We start from the raw sequence: 16,874 nt of genomic DNA, 5'->3' as shown, positions 1-16,874 counted from the left end.
TGAGATAGGTTAAACATATTACTATTTTGAATGAATGGTGCCCTGGAGTTGCGCTTAAGACAGAAAATACACTGGCATCAATTAAAATACACTGGAGTTGTACAATAAGCTATACTAGTATCATAGGTTACAAAGTTGGTAAAAGTAAAAATGGATCTTAAGTTTGGAGGGATCCTAAAGGATTTATCTTTGGGCTTAAGGAAAAATAAACAGTTCTGGATTGTTTTTCACATCTCTTCAAAATAAGAAGTGTTTTAGTAGCTGAACTCTTTTCAGTTACAATATAAAACTTCTTTCACTAGGATTTACTTTTAAAAATAGTTTATAACCAAACCGATTATAACATATATATATATATACCGGCACTTTAGCACAAGGACGAACTTACAAATAAATTAATCTGGACCTTTAATATTAGGCTGTAGTTTAAGAAACTGTCCATGGTCTTATATTCAACAAGTTCATACTAAAATATTCTATTTTTTGTAGGATAAAGGCCAACAAAATTTTACATATACTACAAGTTCATTACATATATTTTTATGACTCTTTCCTGTGTACATTAAGCCTCCACATTATACAATTCCCCAGTTAATGCCAACTTCTGGAATAATTTGAGACCAGATCACTGTCAAGAGCTTGTGCAGTGCTAGAATACAGAAAATGTATTTTGAAAGCTGCTCAGTGACCACCAAATACTGTTCCTATAAATTTATTTTTATTTATTTTTTACCATATACCTATCCGCAGTATGTAAGAACAGGGCCATTGGGGTGTACAGTGCCTCATTCTAATAAGCCCCTAATGTTCTTTTCACATTGACCACTGTACAGTTTATTAAAATGTACTTAACTATTCATTAAGGAAAATTCACATTTCCTCTTGGCAGTGCATCAAGTTGTTGGCATATTACTTGTTTGGATGTTTGTAGCACATTAAACTTTCAAATGTTTAACTAGCTCTTAATCCCTCTGTGTCATAGCTAGAGGTTTATGAACTGATTCACTAGCTTTCAACAAGTAAATCTACTGATCCACGAGTAATAATTTTAAATTAGTAGTTTCTCCCAACAAATATTAGAAAAAGATTTGTCATTCCCCAAATCTAAAATTGAATGGTTTCACTTGAGTTATTCAATTAAGAACAGTTAATTCCCAGTACAATCATTAATAATTTAGTTATTTTAAGTTGCACCATAACATCATAGTGCCCACAACACATAGAACAAGTAAGATGAAGTCTAATCATATTTTCTACATTAGCAGTTTTACACAAAATAATTTTTCAGACCATTTGACAACTAGTCATAAATGTGATGCCTACATGTAAACATTAGTACTTTCTTATCTTATACCTGTACTTTAAGTAAGGTTTTGAGTCGAAATGTCATCATTTCCTTATCAGAAGGATTAAAAGAAACAGGAACCCAGTGGCTTGGAGTTTAAGAAGAACACTTGGTGATGGTGGGTCATTAAATTTGACTCCAGCATAGTTCTGACTAGTTTGAGACTTAAAAAACAAGCTGGAGCTTGATAAGCTAGAGTTCCAATTTTGGTTATTTGGAGAATGTACTTTGTTTTCCCCCCATTTTAATAGCCTGCCATGTGACTGTTCATGAATTTTAACCATGTCCTCTTTCTCTTTTCTTATGTACACTCTTCATCTGGGAATACCGGTCCTTCGTCTTTTGTCTATTAAGCTGTTGTTGGTTTTTACTAATATTTCTAGATTGAGGAACTGGAATGTTATACCTCTCTCCACTATGCATCTTTAGGGTGTTTGTCAGTTTTCAGATTGCAGGATTTTCACTATTGGTCCTCTTCCTTGCTACCAAGCCCAGATTAATAGAGGTTGCTTTCTGACACATCCTTTCCTTAATCTCATTATAGAAGTTTCCATGGACTGATCCACTGAATTTAGCCTAGATGCTGAGGCCCATATCTGAGTTTCCTTAGCACACAAGTTTGAAGAAGTCCTAGTGACATCAAGCTCGAAACTGCGGCAATGGTAGATCCTACTCAATTTTGAGGCACGAAACATACAAAGCTTGAGATCACCAAGGAAGTACCAGCTGACCACCCCAGAGGGCTGACCCGACTGCCCCTTTCTGCCTCTACTGACAAAACGAGCTCTTATGGGTTTGAAACTTGCTCATGTGAAGGTATTTACTTCATTAGTAAAAAATCCGAATATGGCAAGCAGGCTTGAGGTAAGCAGTTACACTGGAACTGACATGCTTCCACTCAGTTACATTTTGTAGTAAGAGAGAACCTGATTAAATCATCAGAGCTTAATACTGATATATTTTATAAATACCTAAGTTTTTCTATCCCTCGAACAAGACACCCCCTTTCCTGCTTCCTCTGAATGGATTACTGCTTCACATGGCTGGCTTCTTCAGGTTTCTGCTTAAAAGTCAGCTAATAGAGCCATCTGTTGTTTTGCATTCAAAGTTCATCTGCCCATCTTTTGGCAAAAGAGTGACCCAATTTTCCTCTGGAGTTTCACCCCTGCTCTACTTTTAAGCTTGTGGATTGGTGGCATGCAAACAATGCTCAGCTCCAGGGTTGAGCCCAATTGCCTTCAGCCAATAAACATATGTCATTATCCTGGCCACAAAGATTGGTTCAGTTTTGGTCCCTAACCCGATCAGAGCAAGTAGATGTGAGAAGACATTTAATAGGGTTTCTGAGAAAGTTCTTTTCTATTTGTTGGGAGCTTTTGGAAGACATCTCTGTCTTTCCCTGGGTTGTTGACTAGTTTTACCCACAAACAGATGCGTGTATGTGTGGAGGTTGAGGGGTGAGGTGTAGGGACTGGGTGGAGCCTAAGGATAGGGTTACCAGCAAGGGAAGCAGTGTCTGAAGTGGGTTGAAGAAGATCTGGGATGACTTTGAGCTGCCAAACCAGACTCTACCAAACTGTTGCTAGATGAGTCGATGTATTTTCCTTATTGTTCATCTTTTTTTTTTTTAAAAGGTTATTTATAACATAATAAGTTCTAATCAGTACATCCATTTGGAGATTTCCTTGGCCACTGTATATAAGGTGGTCTCACCACTTATCATGAAAATTGTGTATTTCCTTCATGGCATTGATTATCCCCCAAATTTATTTGCTTGCTTGTTTACTTTCTGTCTCTGCTAATAGGCAATAACATCCTTAAGGCTGAAAACATGTCTGCCTAGTTCACAATTGTTCACAGCAGCTGGAGCAGTGTCCGAGAAGATACCAATAACATGTATTGAGTGACTGGATTAGAAACTTTTCTGTAGATCCAAAAATATACTTCCTTCATTCCCCTACTCTAAACCCCTTTGCAAAAGCAAGAAAAGCAACAGATTCCAATTATACTGCATGTGCCCATTAATATGAATTCTGATGGTCCTTTTCCAAACAAAATAAAATAGTTTTCTTGGCATTCAGCTTTTAAAATGAAATTTGGTTATTTAACTTAAGCACAGCAGATTTCCATTAGGTTATAGTTTGCTCTTAGGCAAAGAACTTCTTTACCATCTGTTTTTAATTTTGAAAGCATTCAGGGCCTCTCCCTTCTCTCCAAAAGACATGGTTGAAAACACATTGCAACAGAATTTAGATAGTTTTGAAAGGGGAGCATAGAATGTTTTCCAAAAAATGTGACCCAAAAGTTCAGAAATAAATTGTTCTCCATCAATTTTTAGCAACAAAACAAAAGCAAACAAAAGGAAACAAATGCTTGATCATTTTGTGATAGTTGCAGATAATACCAACAGGAAATGAGATATGAACTTAATTTTTTGAAATGAGCCCAGCACTGTTTATTTTTTGTTGTACCACAACAAATTTTAAAATATTTTATATTTTAAATTGATCCTCTATTGTTTTTATTTTCTATTTCATTTCTTAATGCTGTAATTTTTATTTCCTTGTTTATGCTTGCTTTGGGTTTAGCTTGCTCTTTTTCTAGATCCTCCAATTGTGAGATTAGGTTTCTGATTGGGCTCTTCTTTTTTTTTAACATAGTCATTTAGAGCTATTCATTTCTGTGCTGGTTTTAAAGGATTAAGTACCCTAGAAAATCCATGTTTTATTCCTGATCCATCTTGTACGATTCAGTACTGTAGGTTGGAAACTTAATTAGATTATCTCCACAGAGATGTGACAGGTCAAATTGTGGGTATTAACTTTTGGTTAGAGGGTTAATACCCTCTATCCACCCATTCCTGGGGGTTCTTTATTAGTTTACTGGACTCCTTTAAAAGAGGAAACATTTTGGAGAAAGCTTGAGAGCTGTGAGAGAGCCATGAGAACCAGGAGAGCCACAAGAGCCCACGCAGCTAGAGACCTTTGGCAATAAAGAAGGAATATGCCTCCAGGGGAGCTTCATGAAACAAGAAGCCAGGAGAGAAAGCAAGCAGATATCACCATATTTACCATGTGCCTTTCCAGTTGAGAGAGAAACTCTGAGCTTCATCAGCCTTTCTTGAGTGAAGGTAACTTCTTGTTGGTGCATTAATTTGAACATTTTTATAGACTTGCTTTAATTGGGAAATTTTCACAGCCTTAGAACTGTAAACTTGCAATTTAATAAATTCTCCCTTTTAAAAGCCATTCTGTTTCTGGTATATCGCATCCAGGCAGCTAGCAACTAGAACAATTTCCCTGTCAGTATTTTCTTTGCTGCATCCCCAAAATTTTGGTATGTTGTGTTTTTGTTTTCATTCCCCTCAAGATATTTCCTGATTTCTCTTGTGATTTCTTCTTGACATATTTGATATTTGAGTATGTTAATTTCCACGTTTGTGAATTTTCTATTTCTCCCTCTGTTGTTGATTTCTAGCTTCATTCCATTTTGGTCAGAGTATACATGTATGATTTCAATATTTTCAGATTTATCGAAACTTGTTCTGTGACCCAACATATGGTCTAACCTGAAAAATGATCCTTGTGCACTAGAAAAGAATGTGTATTCTGCTCCTGTTGGGTGAGGTTTTCTATAAATATTAGGTCTAGTTGTTTTATAGTATCTCTCAAGTCATCTGTTACCTTATTGATCTTCCATCTAGATGTCTATCATTGAAAATGATGTATTTTAAGTCCCTTACTATTAATGTAGAACCATCTATTTCTCCCTTCAAATCTGTTAATTGTTTAATATATTTTGAGGCTCTGTTTTTAGGTGCATATATATTTATAATTGTTTTGCCTTCTTGTTGAATTGAACCTTTGATCAGTATTTAGTGATCTTCTTTGTCCCTCATAACATTTTTTTACTCAGTCTATTTTATCTGATATTTATATAGCTACCCCAGCTCTTTTTTGGTTACTATTTGTATAGTATTTATTTTTCCTATTCTTTAATTTTCCAGGTTATTCATGTCCTTGAATTTCAGATGAGTCTCTTGTAAACAACATATAGTTGGGTCATGCTTTTTTATGCATTCTACCAATCTTTGCCTTTTTTTTTTTTTTTTTTTTTTTTTTTTTTTAAAGGAAAGACAGAGAGAAGGAAGGAAGGATAGAAGGAAGGAAGGAAGGAAGAAAGGGAAACATCTTTTTAAACATTTTCTTGTTTTATTGTATTTTGTTTTTCCGTTTTTTGTTACATGGGCTGGGGCCGGGAATCGAACCGAGGTCCTCCGGCATAGCAGGCAAGCACTTTGCCCGCTGAGCCACCGCGGCCCGCCCCAATCTTTGCCTTTTGATTGGAGAAGTCAATCCATTTACGTTTAAAGTCACTACTGATAATGCAGTACTTTCTTCTGCTATTTGATCTTTTTATATTTTTTACATTTTTGCCTCTCAATTCTTCCATTAATGCTTATTTTTATATTTATTTTGTTTTTGTAGTGTTTCATTTTGAGTCCCTCCTCATTTCCTTCTGAATAAATTTTTCAGATATTTTCTCTGTGGTTACAACAGGTCTTAAATTTAGCATCTTAAATCTATAAGAATCATGTTTGATTTGAGACCAATTTAACCTCAATAGCATATACATACAACTGTTCCTAGACCCCCAGTCTCCCCACCTTTGTGTTGTGCTTGTTACAAATTATATCTTTATACACTATATGTCCCAAACCATATATTTATTATTACTTTTGCTAAATTTGCATTTTAGAATCTGTAAGAAGTGAAACATGGACTTACATACCATGATACAATACAATATTACTGGCATTTATATTTACCCATATGGTTACCTTTATTGGAGATCTTTATTTCTTTATGCTGCTTTGGTCACTATCTGGTGACCTTTCTTTTCAGTCTGAAGAAATCTATTTAGCATTGCTTGTAGGGGAAGTCTAGTGACCTCTCAGTTTCTGTTCATTTTGGAATGTCTTATTATCTCCCTAATTAAAAAATATGTATTTTTATTTTTTTTATCATCACAATCGACTATTTTTCTTTTTGTGAAAAATAACATATGTACAAAAAAGCAATAAATTTCAAAACACATTGCAACAGTTAATTGTAGAACAGATTTCAGAGTTTGCTATGGGTTACCATTCCACAATTTTAGGTTTTTACTTCTAGCTCTTCTAAGATAATGGAGTCTAAGAGAAATATCAATATAGTAATTCAGCAATCATACTCATCTGTTAAACCCTACTTTCTCTGTAAAATTCCACCATCATCTTTCATCTTTCTCCCACTCGTTAGGGGTATTTGGGTTATGCTCATTCTAACTTCTTCTTGTTGGAAGGGGCTGTTGATATTATGGGATGGGGGATGGGACTAGTTATGTTTTGGAGAGCCTGGTCCATCTGCATTTTAGGATTTATTTGGTCTAGGGACCCCTCTGGAGGTTGTAGGTTTCTGAAAGTTACTCTAGTACATGGGGCCTTTGTAGAATCATATATAATGCCCTAGGTGTTCTTTAGGATTGGCAGAAATGGTTTTGGTTGGGGTTTGGCAAGCTGTAATAGGTAGCAATGTCTAACTGAAGTTTGCCTAAGAGTGACCTCTAGAGTAGCCTGTCAACTCTATTTGAACTCTCTCAGCCACTGATAGCTTATTTGTTACACTTCTTTTCCCCCTTTTTTTCAGGATGGCATTGTTGATCCCATGGTGCCAAGGCAAGACTCAACCCTGAAAGTCGTGTCTTATGCCACTAGAGAGACTTTCACTCATGGATGTCATGTCCCACGTAAGGGGGAGGGCAATGACTTCACTTGCAGAGTTGGGCTTACAGAGAAAAAGAGGCCACATCTGAGTGACAAAAGAGGTCCTCCAGAAGTAACTATTAGGCATATCTCCCTTATTTTTGAAAAATAATCTCTTTGGATATAAAATTCTTGGTTGGCAATTATTTTCTTTTAGCACTTTAAATGTTTTGTCCCTCTGCTATCTTGCCTCCATAGTTTCTGATGAGAAATCAAACAACCTTATTGGAGCTTCTTTGTATGTAATGTGTTACTTTTCTCTTGCAGTTTTCACTGTCCTTGGCATTAGATGGTTTGACTGTGATGTGTCTAGTCATGGTTCTCTTCAAGTTTATCCTATTTGGATTTTTGGACTTAATTGAATGTGTATATTCATGTCTTTGTTAAATACGGAAAGTTTTCTGTCACTGTTCCTTTGACTGTTCATTCTGCCACTTTCTCTTTCCTCCTTTAGGGACCTCCATGATGTGTGTGTTGGTACAGTTGATGGTGACACACAGGTCATTTAGGCTCTGTTCAGTTTCTTACATTCTCTTTTTCTTTCTCCTTCTCAACCTGTGTCATTTCAATTGTCTTCTCTTCAGGTCATACTGATTCTTTCTTCTGCCAGCTCTAATCTGCTGTTGAAACCCTCTAGGTAATTTTTCATTTCAGTTATTGTGGTCTTCAACTCCAGTGTTTCTTCTTGATTCCTTTTTAAATTTTCTGTCTATTTTTGGGTTTCACATAATGTTTATTCATCATTTTCATGATATCCTCTAGTTCTTTCTCCATGTTTTCTTTTAGCTTCTTGGGTATGTTAAGGACATTTTTTTTTTTTTTTTTTTTTGGTGCATGATCCAGAAATCGAATCCAGGTCTCCTGCATGCAAGGCGAGCATTCTACCACTGAACCACCATGTAACCTAAAGGTAATTCTTAAAAAGTCTTTTTCTATTATGCTCAAAGTCTTGTCTTTTGCATGGGTGGTTTCTGATTTTTTATCTTGTTCCTTTGAGTGGACCATCATTTCCTTTTTTTGTTTTTTTTTTTGGTTTGGCTTTAATCTCTTATCACTCACTATACATTTTAATATTTTAATGTGTTAACTCTGGGATTTTGTCCCTGATCTGCCTGATCCTCTAGTTTGTGTCCAGCTAGTGATATGCCAAGAGATTTTCTCAAATTCCAAGAGCTAACAAAGAAACAAGCCAACACACAAATAATATCTTTCACAGTCTTTGCAAATTGGCTCTGCATTGGCTGGTGTTCTCCTGCAGAGTATGCCCTTCTATCAAGATCAGTCTGAGGTCAAAGTGAAGTCCAGGGTTCTCTATTTCTTTTCTGATCCTTTGGCTTTTGCTTGCCTTGGGAATTATCTCATTTACAGGCATCTGAATGTCTCCTCTACCCATCTCCACTCCCAGGTGCTCTATTATATGCCTTAAAGCCAGTATTCCTTTGCCCCATGCCAGTTTGACTTAACTGTTCTTTATACTGTGTTTACTATCTGCAAGCTGCTTCTGCAAGTTAGGGCAAGTTCTAGGAACCAGAGTTTCCTAGTTTCAGTCATTCTTGTTACCAACTGATAGATTGGTACTGACAGACAGAACCACCGGTAGGTACATAGGGTTACTCGGCTCCTTCCAGAACAACACCAGGGACCTACAAAAGAAGTGCAGGTTGACTCTGCACAGCTCTGGGACGGGGGTAATGGAAGGACCAGCAAGAGTCCCATGAGCTTCTCCTACCATTTTTAAAACTGCATTTTCTTGATTAGATACTCCCGCATTACTATTTAAATTTTCTGGAATTTTTTGAAAAAGATGGCTTTGCCAGTTTTCACTAGTTCAGAGATTCTGTACGAGAGTAGCACTCTGGAGTGTCTTACAGCACAATTTTGATTGACCAAAAGTTTCAACCAAAATGTTATTTAATATGTAATATTATTCTAGTAATTAGAATTATTCTAGTATGTAATACACATAAACCTTTTGGTGTCTTCTTTATTTATGATACATCCACCATGACTTGTCATTTTTGCAAATGTTAATTATGGTTTCTAACTCAAGAACATCTGACCTAGTAATTTCTTGAATAAAGGAAGACCTCACTTCTTGCCCCTGGCAGCTGGAAGACTTCTGCTTGTGAGATCCCTCACATTCAGAGCTCTCTCCTTGACACTGTTCTTTTCTCCTAACCCCTTGCTTCCTGCTGACATTTCCTTGTTAATAGAAATTATCCAGAGTTTGGAAATAAGGCTAAGAGGGAACATCATGTCCTGCCTTTATCATGCAGAGGCAGCATTTAATAAACCTCCAGTCATTACCCAGGATTGTTCAGTTATCTTTGGGCCATGTCCTGTTTTTGACTCACTGCTTATTCTTTTTCTTTTTATTTTTTTAGTGTTCTAATATAGTTTATTCGTGCCAGGAAATCTCAGGCTTTAAATATAAATTTTCAAATAAGAACATCCAAGATCTCTAGTTTATTCTATAAATTGGGGCAGTGCAGTGTGATGATGAGGCTGAAAAACAAATTCTGTAAAAGCTATGCATATTACAATATTATATAGCTATTTTTAAATATATTTTATTGATAAATCTTAACACACAAACATTCCATACATGGTTTACAATCAGTGACTCACAATATCATCATATAGTTTTGATATATCACCATGTTCGTTTTTTAAAACATTTGCATCACTCCAGAGAAAGAAATTTTTAAAAAAACCTCATACGTACTATACACTGTCCTCTCATTGACCACTAGCATTTCCATCTGCCCAAGTTATTTTCTCTTTGTTCCTCGAATTATTTATTTAATTTTTATCCATATTTTTTTTTTTACTTATCCATCTGGATAAAAGGAACAACAGACACAAGGTTTTCACAATCCCACAGTCATATTGTAAAAGTTATATCTTTATATAGTTGTATTCAAGAATCAAGGCTACTGGAACACAGCTCAACAGTTTCAGGTACTTCCCTCCAGCCACTCCACTACAGCATAAACTGAAAAGGGATATCTGTATAATGCATAAGAATTAACCTCCAGGATAGCCTCTCAACTCTGGAATCTCTCAGTCACTGAAACTTTATTCTGTCTCATTTCTCTCTTCCCCCTTTTTTCAAGAAGGCTTTCTCAGTCTCTTGATGCTGGGTCCTGGCTTATCCCGGGATTTCTGTCCTACATTGCCAGGGAAATTTATACCCCTGGGAGTCATGTCCCATGTGGGGGATGGGGAGGGCAATGAGTTCACCTGCCAAGCTGGCTTAAAGAGAGAGAGGCCACATCTGAGCAACAAAAGAGGTTCTCTGGTGGTGACTCTTAGGCCTAATTTTAAGTAGGCTTAGCCCTATCCTTTGCAGGAATAAGTTTCATAGGGGTGAACCCTAAGATTAAGGGCTTGGCCTGTTGATTTGGTTGTCCCCACTGTTTGCCAGATATCAGAAGTTCTCCAAATGGGGAGGTTGAATATTCCCTGCTTTCTCCCCAGTGCCCCAAAGGGACCTTGCAAATACTTCTTTATTCACTGCCGCAAATATTCTGGGATAATTCGGGCATCACGCTAACCTAGATAAACCAACAAAGTCTCACCCCCTCTTCAAGTTTCCATGTACTTATGGTGTTCACCTAAACTGACCATACAAGTTAAATTAGGAAATGTGCTACCCCAAATATATATGCTGCACCAAATAAATCTCTTTCCCTTTGGTCTCACACAGAAGTTGAAGTTTTAAAATATGGGTGATACCTTCTTCTACCCTGTATTCTGATTTACCTTAGCCCTCTCCAGATCAGCTTCATTCATATTTCTACTTGAAGTCAGATCCCTTTTTTAACTTTTAAAACAGTTCCTATATGGTGTTCTGCTGACTTTCATAGCTTCAGAGCTCAAATTCTGTGACTCACTACTTACTCTTGATTATAGGACCAGCCTTTGGAAAGTTACATTTTAGCTTATATATTTGCATCCAGTATAGATGCAAATTATTTATGTCTTATAGAAAAGGTAACCCAAAGATTCTCGTAATTACGGCTTTATTTTCCTGAAAGACATTTATCAATTTTATATCTAACCTATAAATCTTGTTCTAATATTCTTTTCTCAAAATGCTTATAAATACTTAGTTCCTCAAAATGCTCTTTGCACCAGTTTTAACTTTTTCCTCGTTCTCAAATTAATTAGTCCTTGATGTATTTTGTTGTTTCTATAAGTCATCTTTTTAATTTTTTACAATTATGCTTTATATTTTCTTCAGAAATTTTCCATTGCTATTTCCAGTGGAGCCATGAGTCTCTGCCCTGCATAGCCCTTTTTTTCTTTGGTTTTGTTTCCACCCTATGTCAAGATCCCAGCCTCTGAGAACTTTCATATGACCTGTATGGCCTAAACTTGTTTTCCTCAATATTTTCACAGATTTTAAAAGGAATGGCTCAGATATAAGGTCAGGTTTAAGAATCCTTGGGAAGCTTGGACTAAAGAATATTGTTAATGTTATTTTTAGTGCATTGTGAGTTAAACTGGCTTCCTATGGGCCCAGCCAAAGAACTGTATCACATACATCTTGATATCTGTTGGAATGTAAACTAATTCCCAGCAACCAGTATGAAAAAGACCATTTTGAATATAACCTGGTTGTAAAGTGGTGGACATCTGTTGTTTTCGCTTCCTGACTTGCAGTCCTTCATTTGATAACAGTGTTCTGACATCACTGATCCCCATTAGAGTTGTAATAGGAGTTTCATCAGAATACCCCATTATCTCCTAGACAAGGGGTAGGCACATGATCCAAATCAGGCCAGTAGATGCCCTGGATGTATCTTGAATGAGTGACACAACGTGTGAAATAATGACTGAGGCTCACTCTCCCCAAGGCAGGATCCTGAAGAGACACTCCAGTGGTTCCTGACACCTAAATCTCCACAGCTGCCTAGATTCTGTCCTTACTGAGACCTGGTTCTTCAGCTTTTCCTTTTATTCTGTGAGCTGTCCTATGACTTCCAACCAATTTCTTCTTTGGTTTATGTTAGCCAAAGTAGATGTATAGTGTTTATATATAAAGAACTCTGGCACATTTGGGGATTATGTATTTCATTGAAATTGGAACATCAAATATTTTGTTGTTTTTTGTTGCCTTTAAAAATTGAGGATAGTGATAATAGTAGCTGATAAGTAACAATTTATTATGTGCCAGGTTCTGATTTATTTAGATAAATCAATTTAATCCTCACAACAACCCTATGATATAATGTAGAAATTAAGCATGAGAGGTAAAGTAACTTGATTAAGCTAACACATTATTAAGTCAAGATGCCAAGATTTGAAACCAGGCAGTCTGACATAAAATTCCTTGCTCTTTATCAAATTCTTCTTTGGGACTAAAGAACTCCTGTTAATTAATAGAGAATGCTACCTTGCATGGGATTTCCTGCTGCTGAATGCCTTTTACTCTTAGGATAATCTTTGATTGTACCTCTAAAAATCCAACAACTGATTTGTTTAACTTTTAAACAAACAGGTTTTGTTTAACAGTTGAACAAACTGGTTTAACTTTTGCTAAAATGGCAGCATGAAGAAGATCACTGGTTGCTTTCTGGACACCAAATGGTTCTGAGGTAGTCTGAAAGAGGGATTTCAGTTGTCCATGGTACCTCTCCAAATCTCTGGAATGAAGGACTTCTGTGGCTTTTCTGCACTTGTTTTGGATGAGACATCAACATGGTCAGCAGCTCTTTTAGATTGTCTCCTTTGGAGCCATGGCAGAACCTGAATCAATGTTTAAGAGCAGGCATTGTTCTGAATTCACTTGAATTTCCTGGACTGTGGTAACATTCCAAGGTATTCTTCACTTTAGATAATCTCCTGAACCAAGATCATACTTCTCATAGACACTAGCCCTCAGCATGTGGGAAATATTAGTTTAGGAGCCCACCAGTCTGGGCTTTTGCCTCAGTGATATATTCTAAATTAAGTTATTTGTTTTCTGGAACCAAGTATCTACCTCTTAAAAAATGAGACCCCAATGGAATCTTTAAGATTCTCTTCAATTCTCCAGATCTATTGCATTATGTATCATATTTATGTTGATTTTTACCTTGTTTTTACATACTTAACAATTTGATTATCACTTTTTAATTATGTCAAAATGTTGTTAGGCCATGGACTTTCTCCTTTTCCAGATCAAAATACTCAAGTTTCAGAGTGGTTGCCTGACTCTTCCAGGACCACACACATAGTAGAGTATCACCTGCCTTACTCTTGTTCTAGTGTGTTTTTTCCACAATGTTCCGGATCCTAGAGGATAAACATGAGCAATTGGGAATCCAATAGTAGAAGTGCTCTAAGTATAATGTGTTAAACAAACTAAAAAGGAGCCTGTAGAAATTCCAAGGTGAGGTAGAACATTAAGCATACTTTGTGAGTTTTAAACCCCAAGGATTTAGGACAGTGATCCCAATTTGACATTTTCCAGGGATGGCTCTTTTAAAACAATATTTTGTGCTCCAAAATAACTTGATCCCAACCAAGTTCCTGTCATCAAAGCCATTAAACTGAAAATGAAGACAAAGTAATGCAATCAGAAATGAAGCATCAGTGTCCTGTGAGGGACTACTCTATTCATTTAAAGCAGAATCTTACAATTTATACAGGAACGTATACAGTAGAAATTTCCAACCTGATCCCCCACCTGTCAGGTGATCCAAAGTCAGGTTGTAACCCCCAAATCAAATCTCTCTGTAATCTCTAACAGCATATTGTTTTGTCTAGACAGGAATCCAGACTACCAGTTATTCTGAATTTAACCTTCAGTTTCCTGCTCTTTCTCCAAACTGGATTCTCTGCTTTCTTTTTATCTCTATTCTATCCACACTTGGTTCTGTCCCAAGGAGGAGCTCACCCAATTGAACATAGAGTTGATTGAAGTTAATGATCTCAGGAGACGTCATGCTAGATGAGCACTTCCCCTCCTTGCCTGTTTATTATTATCTTATTAAGGTGATCCTGTCTGAGCACCAGATTCACTAGAGAACCTTTACAAACATGCAGATTCCAAGACCTATTCCGAATCTTTTAGGGGTGGGATTGGGGAATCGGATTCTGATGTTATGTTTGGGACTCATTTGTACTAGGAAAGAATTCTGAAAATACTTGCGTTCCTTGACCCTTACCAAGTCCTTAACATCTTTGAGCATTGATTTCTCAATCTGTAGAATAGGGAAACAAGGATAGCTCTATCTCACAGATAGTTATGAAGCTAATGTCTGTGAAAGTACTTTGGCAAAATACATTATTACTATTCTTATAACCAAGAAAAAGCAACTTAAAATAGACGTTCGTACTCTGCTCTGGAAATGGAGGTTGCAAAGTGAAAGTGTCACAAACATACAAAATTCCCTCAAACGCAGATTGTATGGGATGCATTTACACAGACTTTCACCTTTCCTGCACCTGAATTTAAAGCTTATTTTAGAAATCAGATTTGAGAGTAGTACAGAGAATTCCTTGCCTACTCCCCCAGCTAGCTTCCTGCACCTGCACAGTGAGGTCTAAAGTTCTTTTAACAAAGGAAAAAGCCTTCGATTCAATAATTCAAGATGACTCAAAACACATTTATGAGTTTAACAATTTTACTCAAACTGAATCAATAGTGACATTGACTGAAACCTTCTAATGTCCCTGCTGTTGGCTCTGAGAGTAACTCTGGGGAGAGCTGAGAGATGCAGAAAATCGGTAGGTATCTTCTGTCAATTGGGCAGTAGGAAATGGATTAGAAAGTTCAGACCATAAACATTAATGAAATAGGCGCACTAAAAAGTCTTGTCTAGAGCCAGGCCCTGGCTTGATACTTAATTTTATTTCTAATTGGTCAAGCCTCATTTTTTATAATTAGCTCATATTTGATAAGAGAAAGGTGAGGAGTAGGGAGTATGGCAGTCTGATTTCTAACTTAATGTAGACGTGTTGAATGTGATATTTGTCAAGTGGTTGATTTAACTGACCCTTAGCCTAATTATAATAAGCTGATTCCCCAATAAAGCATAACATCTTTTTGTTGAGCTGTCCTTTCAAGATAGCTATTATTCCCTGGGAAGGAAAGACTATATAAAAATGTTTGCCGTCAGTTCTGCTGTTTCTCCCTTAGAAATCATGTGTACTTTCCCAAGATCATGGGTATTTTGGGATTTGAGAAAGCAAACAAATAATTTTATGTTTTGGTCGACACTTGGACAATAGCAAGAAATCACATAAGAAAATAACTGGAGGAAGTGAAGCTGTGGTTAGTGGAAGGCAAAAAGAAGATACAGCCTTGCATGCTTCAGCTTTCCACAAGCTTGGGACTCTCGCTATCTAATGCCTCCAGTGACGTGCCCCAGATAACAGCTTCAGTCTTGACGGACTGCAGACTCATACTGATCAAAAGCAAACACACCACAGACAAAAAAAAAAAAAAAAAAAAACCCAAACAAACAAACTCAGTCAGTGGCTGCAGTTTATTATTGGGGAGAATCACTTATTAGTTTCATATTTCCTAACTTGTACATAGATATTTGTAAAATAAGTAATTATTTAGGTTTCTATCTGTGAGAAAGAAAGGAAAGAAAGAAGGAAGTAGAAAAGGAGAGAGGGAGGGAGGGAGAGAGGGAAGGAGGGAGGTACAGTGGGATGCAAAGAAAGATACCTATTGGTTTTACATATTTTTGGCAGTTTGTTCTGCCAGAGTTTGCAAGAAGGAATGCAAATGCCATGTATGGACTAATTTAATATTTATTCTGTAGGTTCGTTAGATAGAGGTCAAAAAGTCATGTATAATCCAAACTTCTTTACCATTTAAAGATAGAGTGAGGGTTCCAGAGCTAGCATGGGAATCACTACAACTTGAAAGTCAAGGTATCTGCAAGATGTATGAATCTTGACACTACTCCTTCTCTCCCACATACTTGCTTCTAGTTTCCCTGCCAACGTGGGCAAATGAGACCACCTGACTCAGTTCTTAACTAGCGGGAGAGAAAATACAGAGTTTGGTTTTCATTTTTTCCTGACACCATTTTTGAACTGGTATGCTTAGACATTTTAGATGGAAAAAGAAGGCCCCTTAAATAAGAAAGTAAATCCTTCAGTAATGCAGAAAAAGCAATAAAAAACATTAGGGGACTATGAAACACAGTTCTTATTTTGCTATAAGAAGGATACATTTCTGTTTCACAACTAGCCCTTTCCTATTAGAGAAATGCAATTTACTTCCCCCCCCCCTTTATGTTGTTGCTATGCAATACTATCATCATGTATTCATTCTTGTAGTTACCCAAGATGCATGGTGAATCCTTCCCTCTACCAAAGCTGGAACTTGCTGACACAAAGCTGAAAACCTAGAAACAGGTCAGTCTATAGGACTGGAGAAAGGGGTCATTGGGTACTGCCACAGTCACTGTCAACCACCTCCAAACCAAACATCCAATCCAAAAACAGTGTGAGTACCATGCAGAGTTTAAAGACAAGCCACTGATTTCCTTATATCATGGTTCCTAAGGCCCTACAACCTAGAGGCTCTAGAGATCTCACTGATCTGCACTATTAGGTTGTCTTGGTGAAATGGTAGTTTTTAAAATTGCATTGTAATAGCTACCACACAGGTCTACTGAGGATTAAATGAAATAGGGCCAACTAGCATAGTCCATGACAATGGTCATTAAAAATGTTTGTTCCTTCATTTTCATATTCAAATAGCCACTAATAGGT

General features: G+C 36.8%; 1 long non-coding RNA gene and 1 pseudogene across 8 annotated transcripts in view; one reads left to right on the top strand and one right to left on the bottom strand.

Moving 5' to 3' along the window:
- The window catches only part of LOC143677869 (uncharacterized), an 84,547-nt gene that overhangs the window by 53,207 nt on the left and 14,466 nt on the right, over positions 1 to 16,874 (top strand). For 2 of the 8 annotated variants that reach the window (XR_013172955.1, XR_013172954.1), the window contains exon 2: positions 16,437 to 16,514. The exons of the other annotated variants lie outside the window; for them this stretch is intronic. This is a non-coding gene — a long non-coding RNA (uncharacterized LOC143677869). The remainder of the gene's footprint in view (positions 1 to 16,436; positions 16,515 to 16,874) is intronic. 8 annotated transcript variants of the gene reach the window in all.
- On the bottom strand, positions 1,349 to 1,768 carry LOC143676454 (proline-rich nuclear receptor coactivator 2-like; annotated as a pseudogene).

This window comes from Tamandua tetradactyla, chromosome 3 (assembly GCF_023851605.1).
Source record: "Tamandua tetradactyla isolate mTamTet1 chromosome 3, mTamTet1.pri, whole genome shotgun sequence".
In the NCBI taxonomy this organism is placed as follows: domain Eukaryota; kingdom Metazoa; phylum Chordata; class Mammalia; order Pilosa; family Myrmecophagidae; genus Tamandua; species Tamandua tetradactyla.
This window is presented reverse-complemented; position numbering and strand designations above follow the sequence as displayed.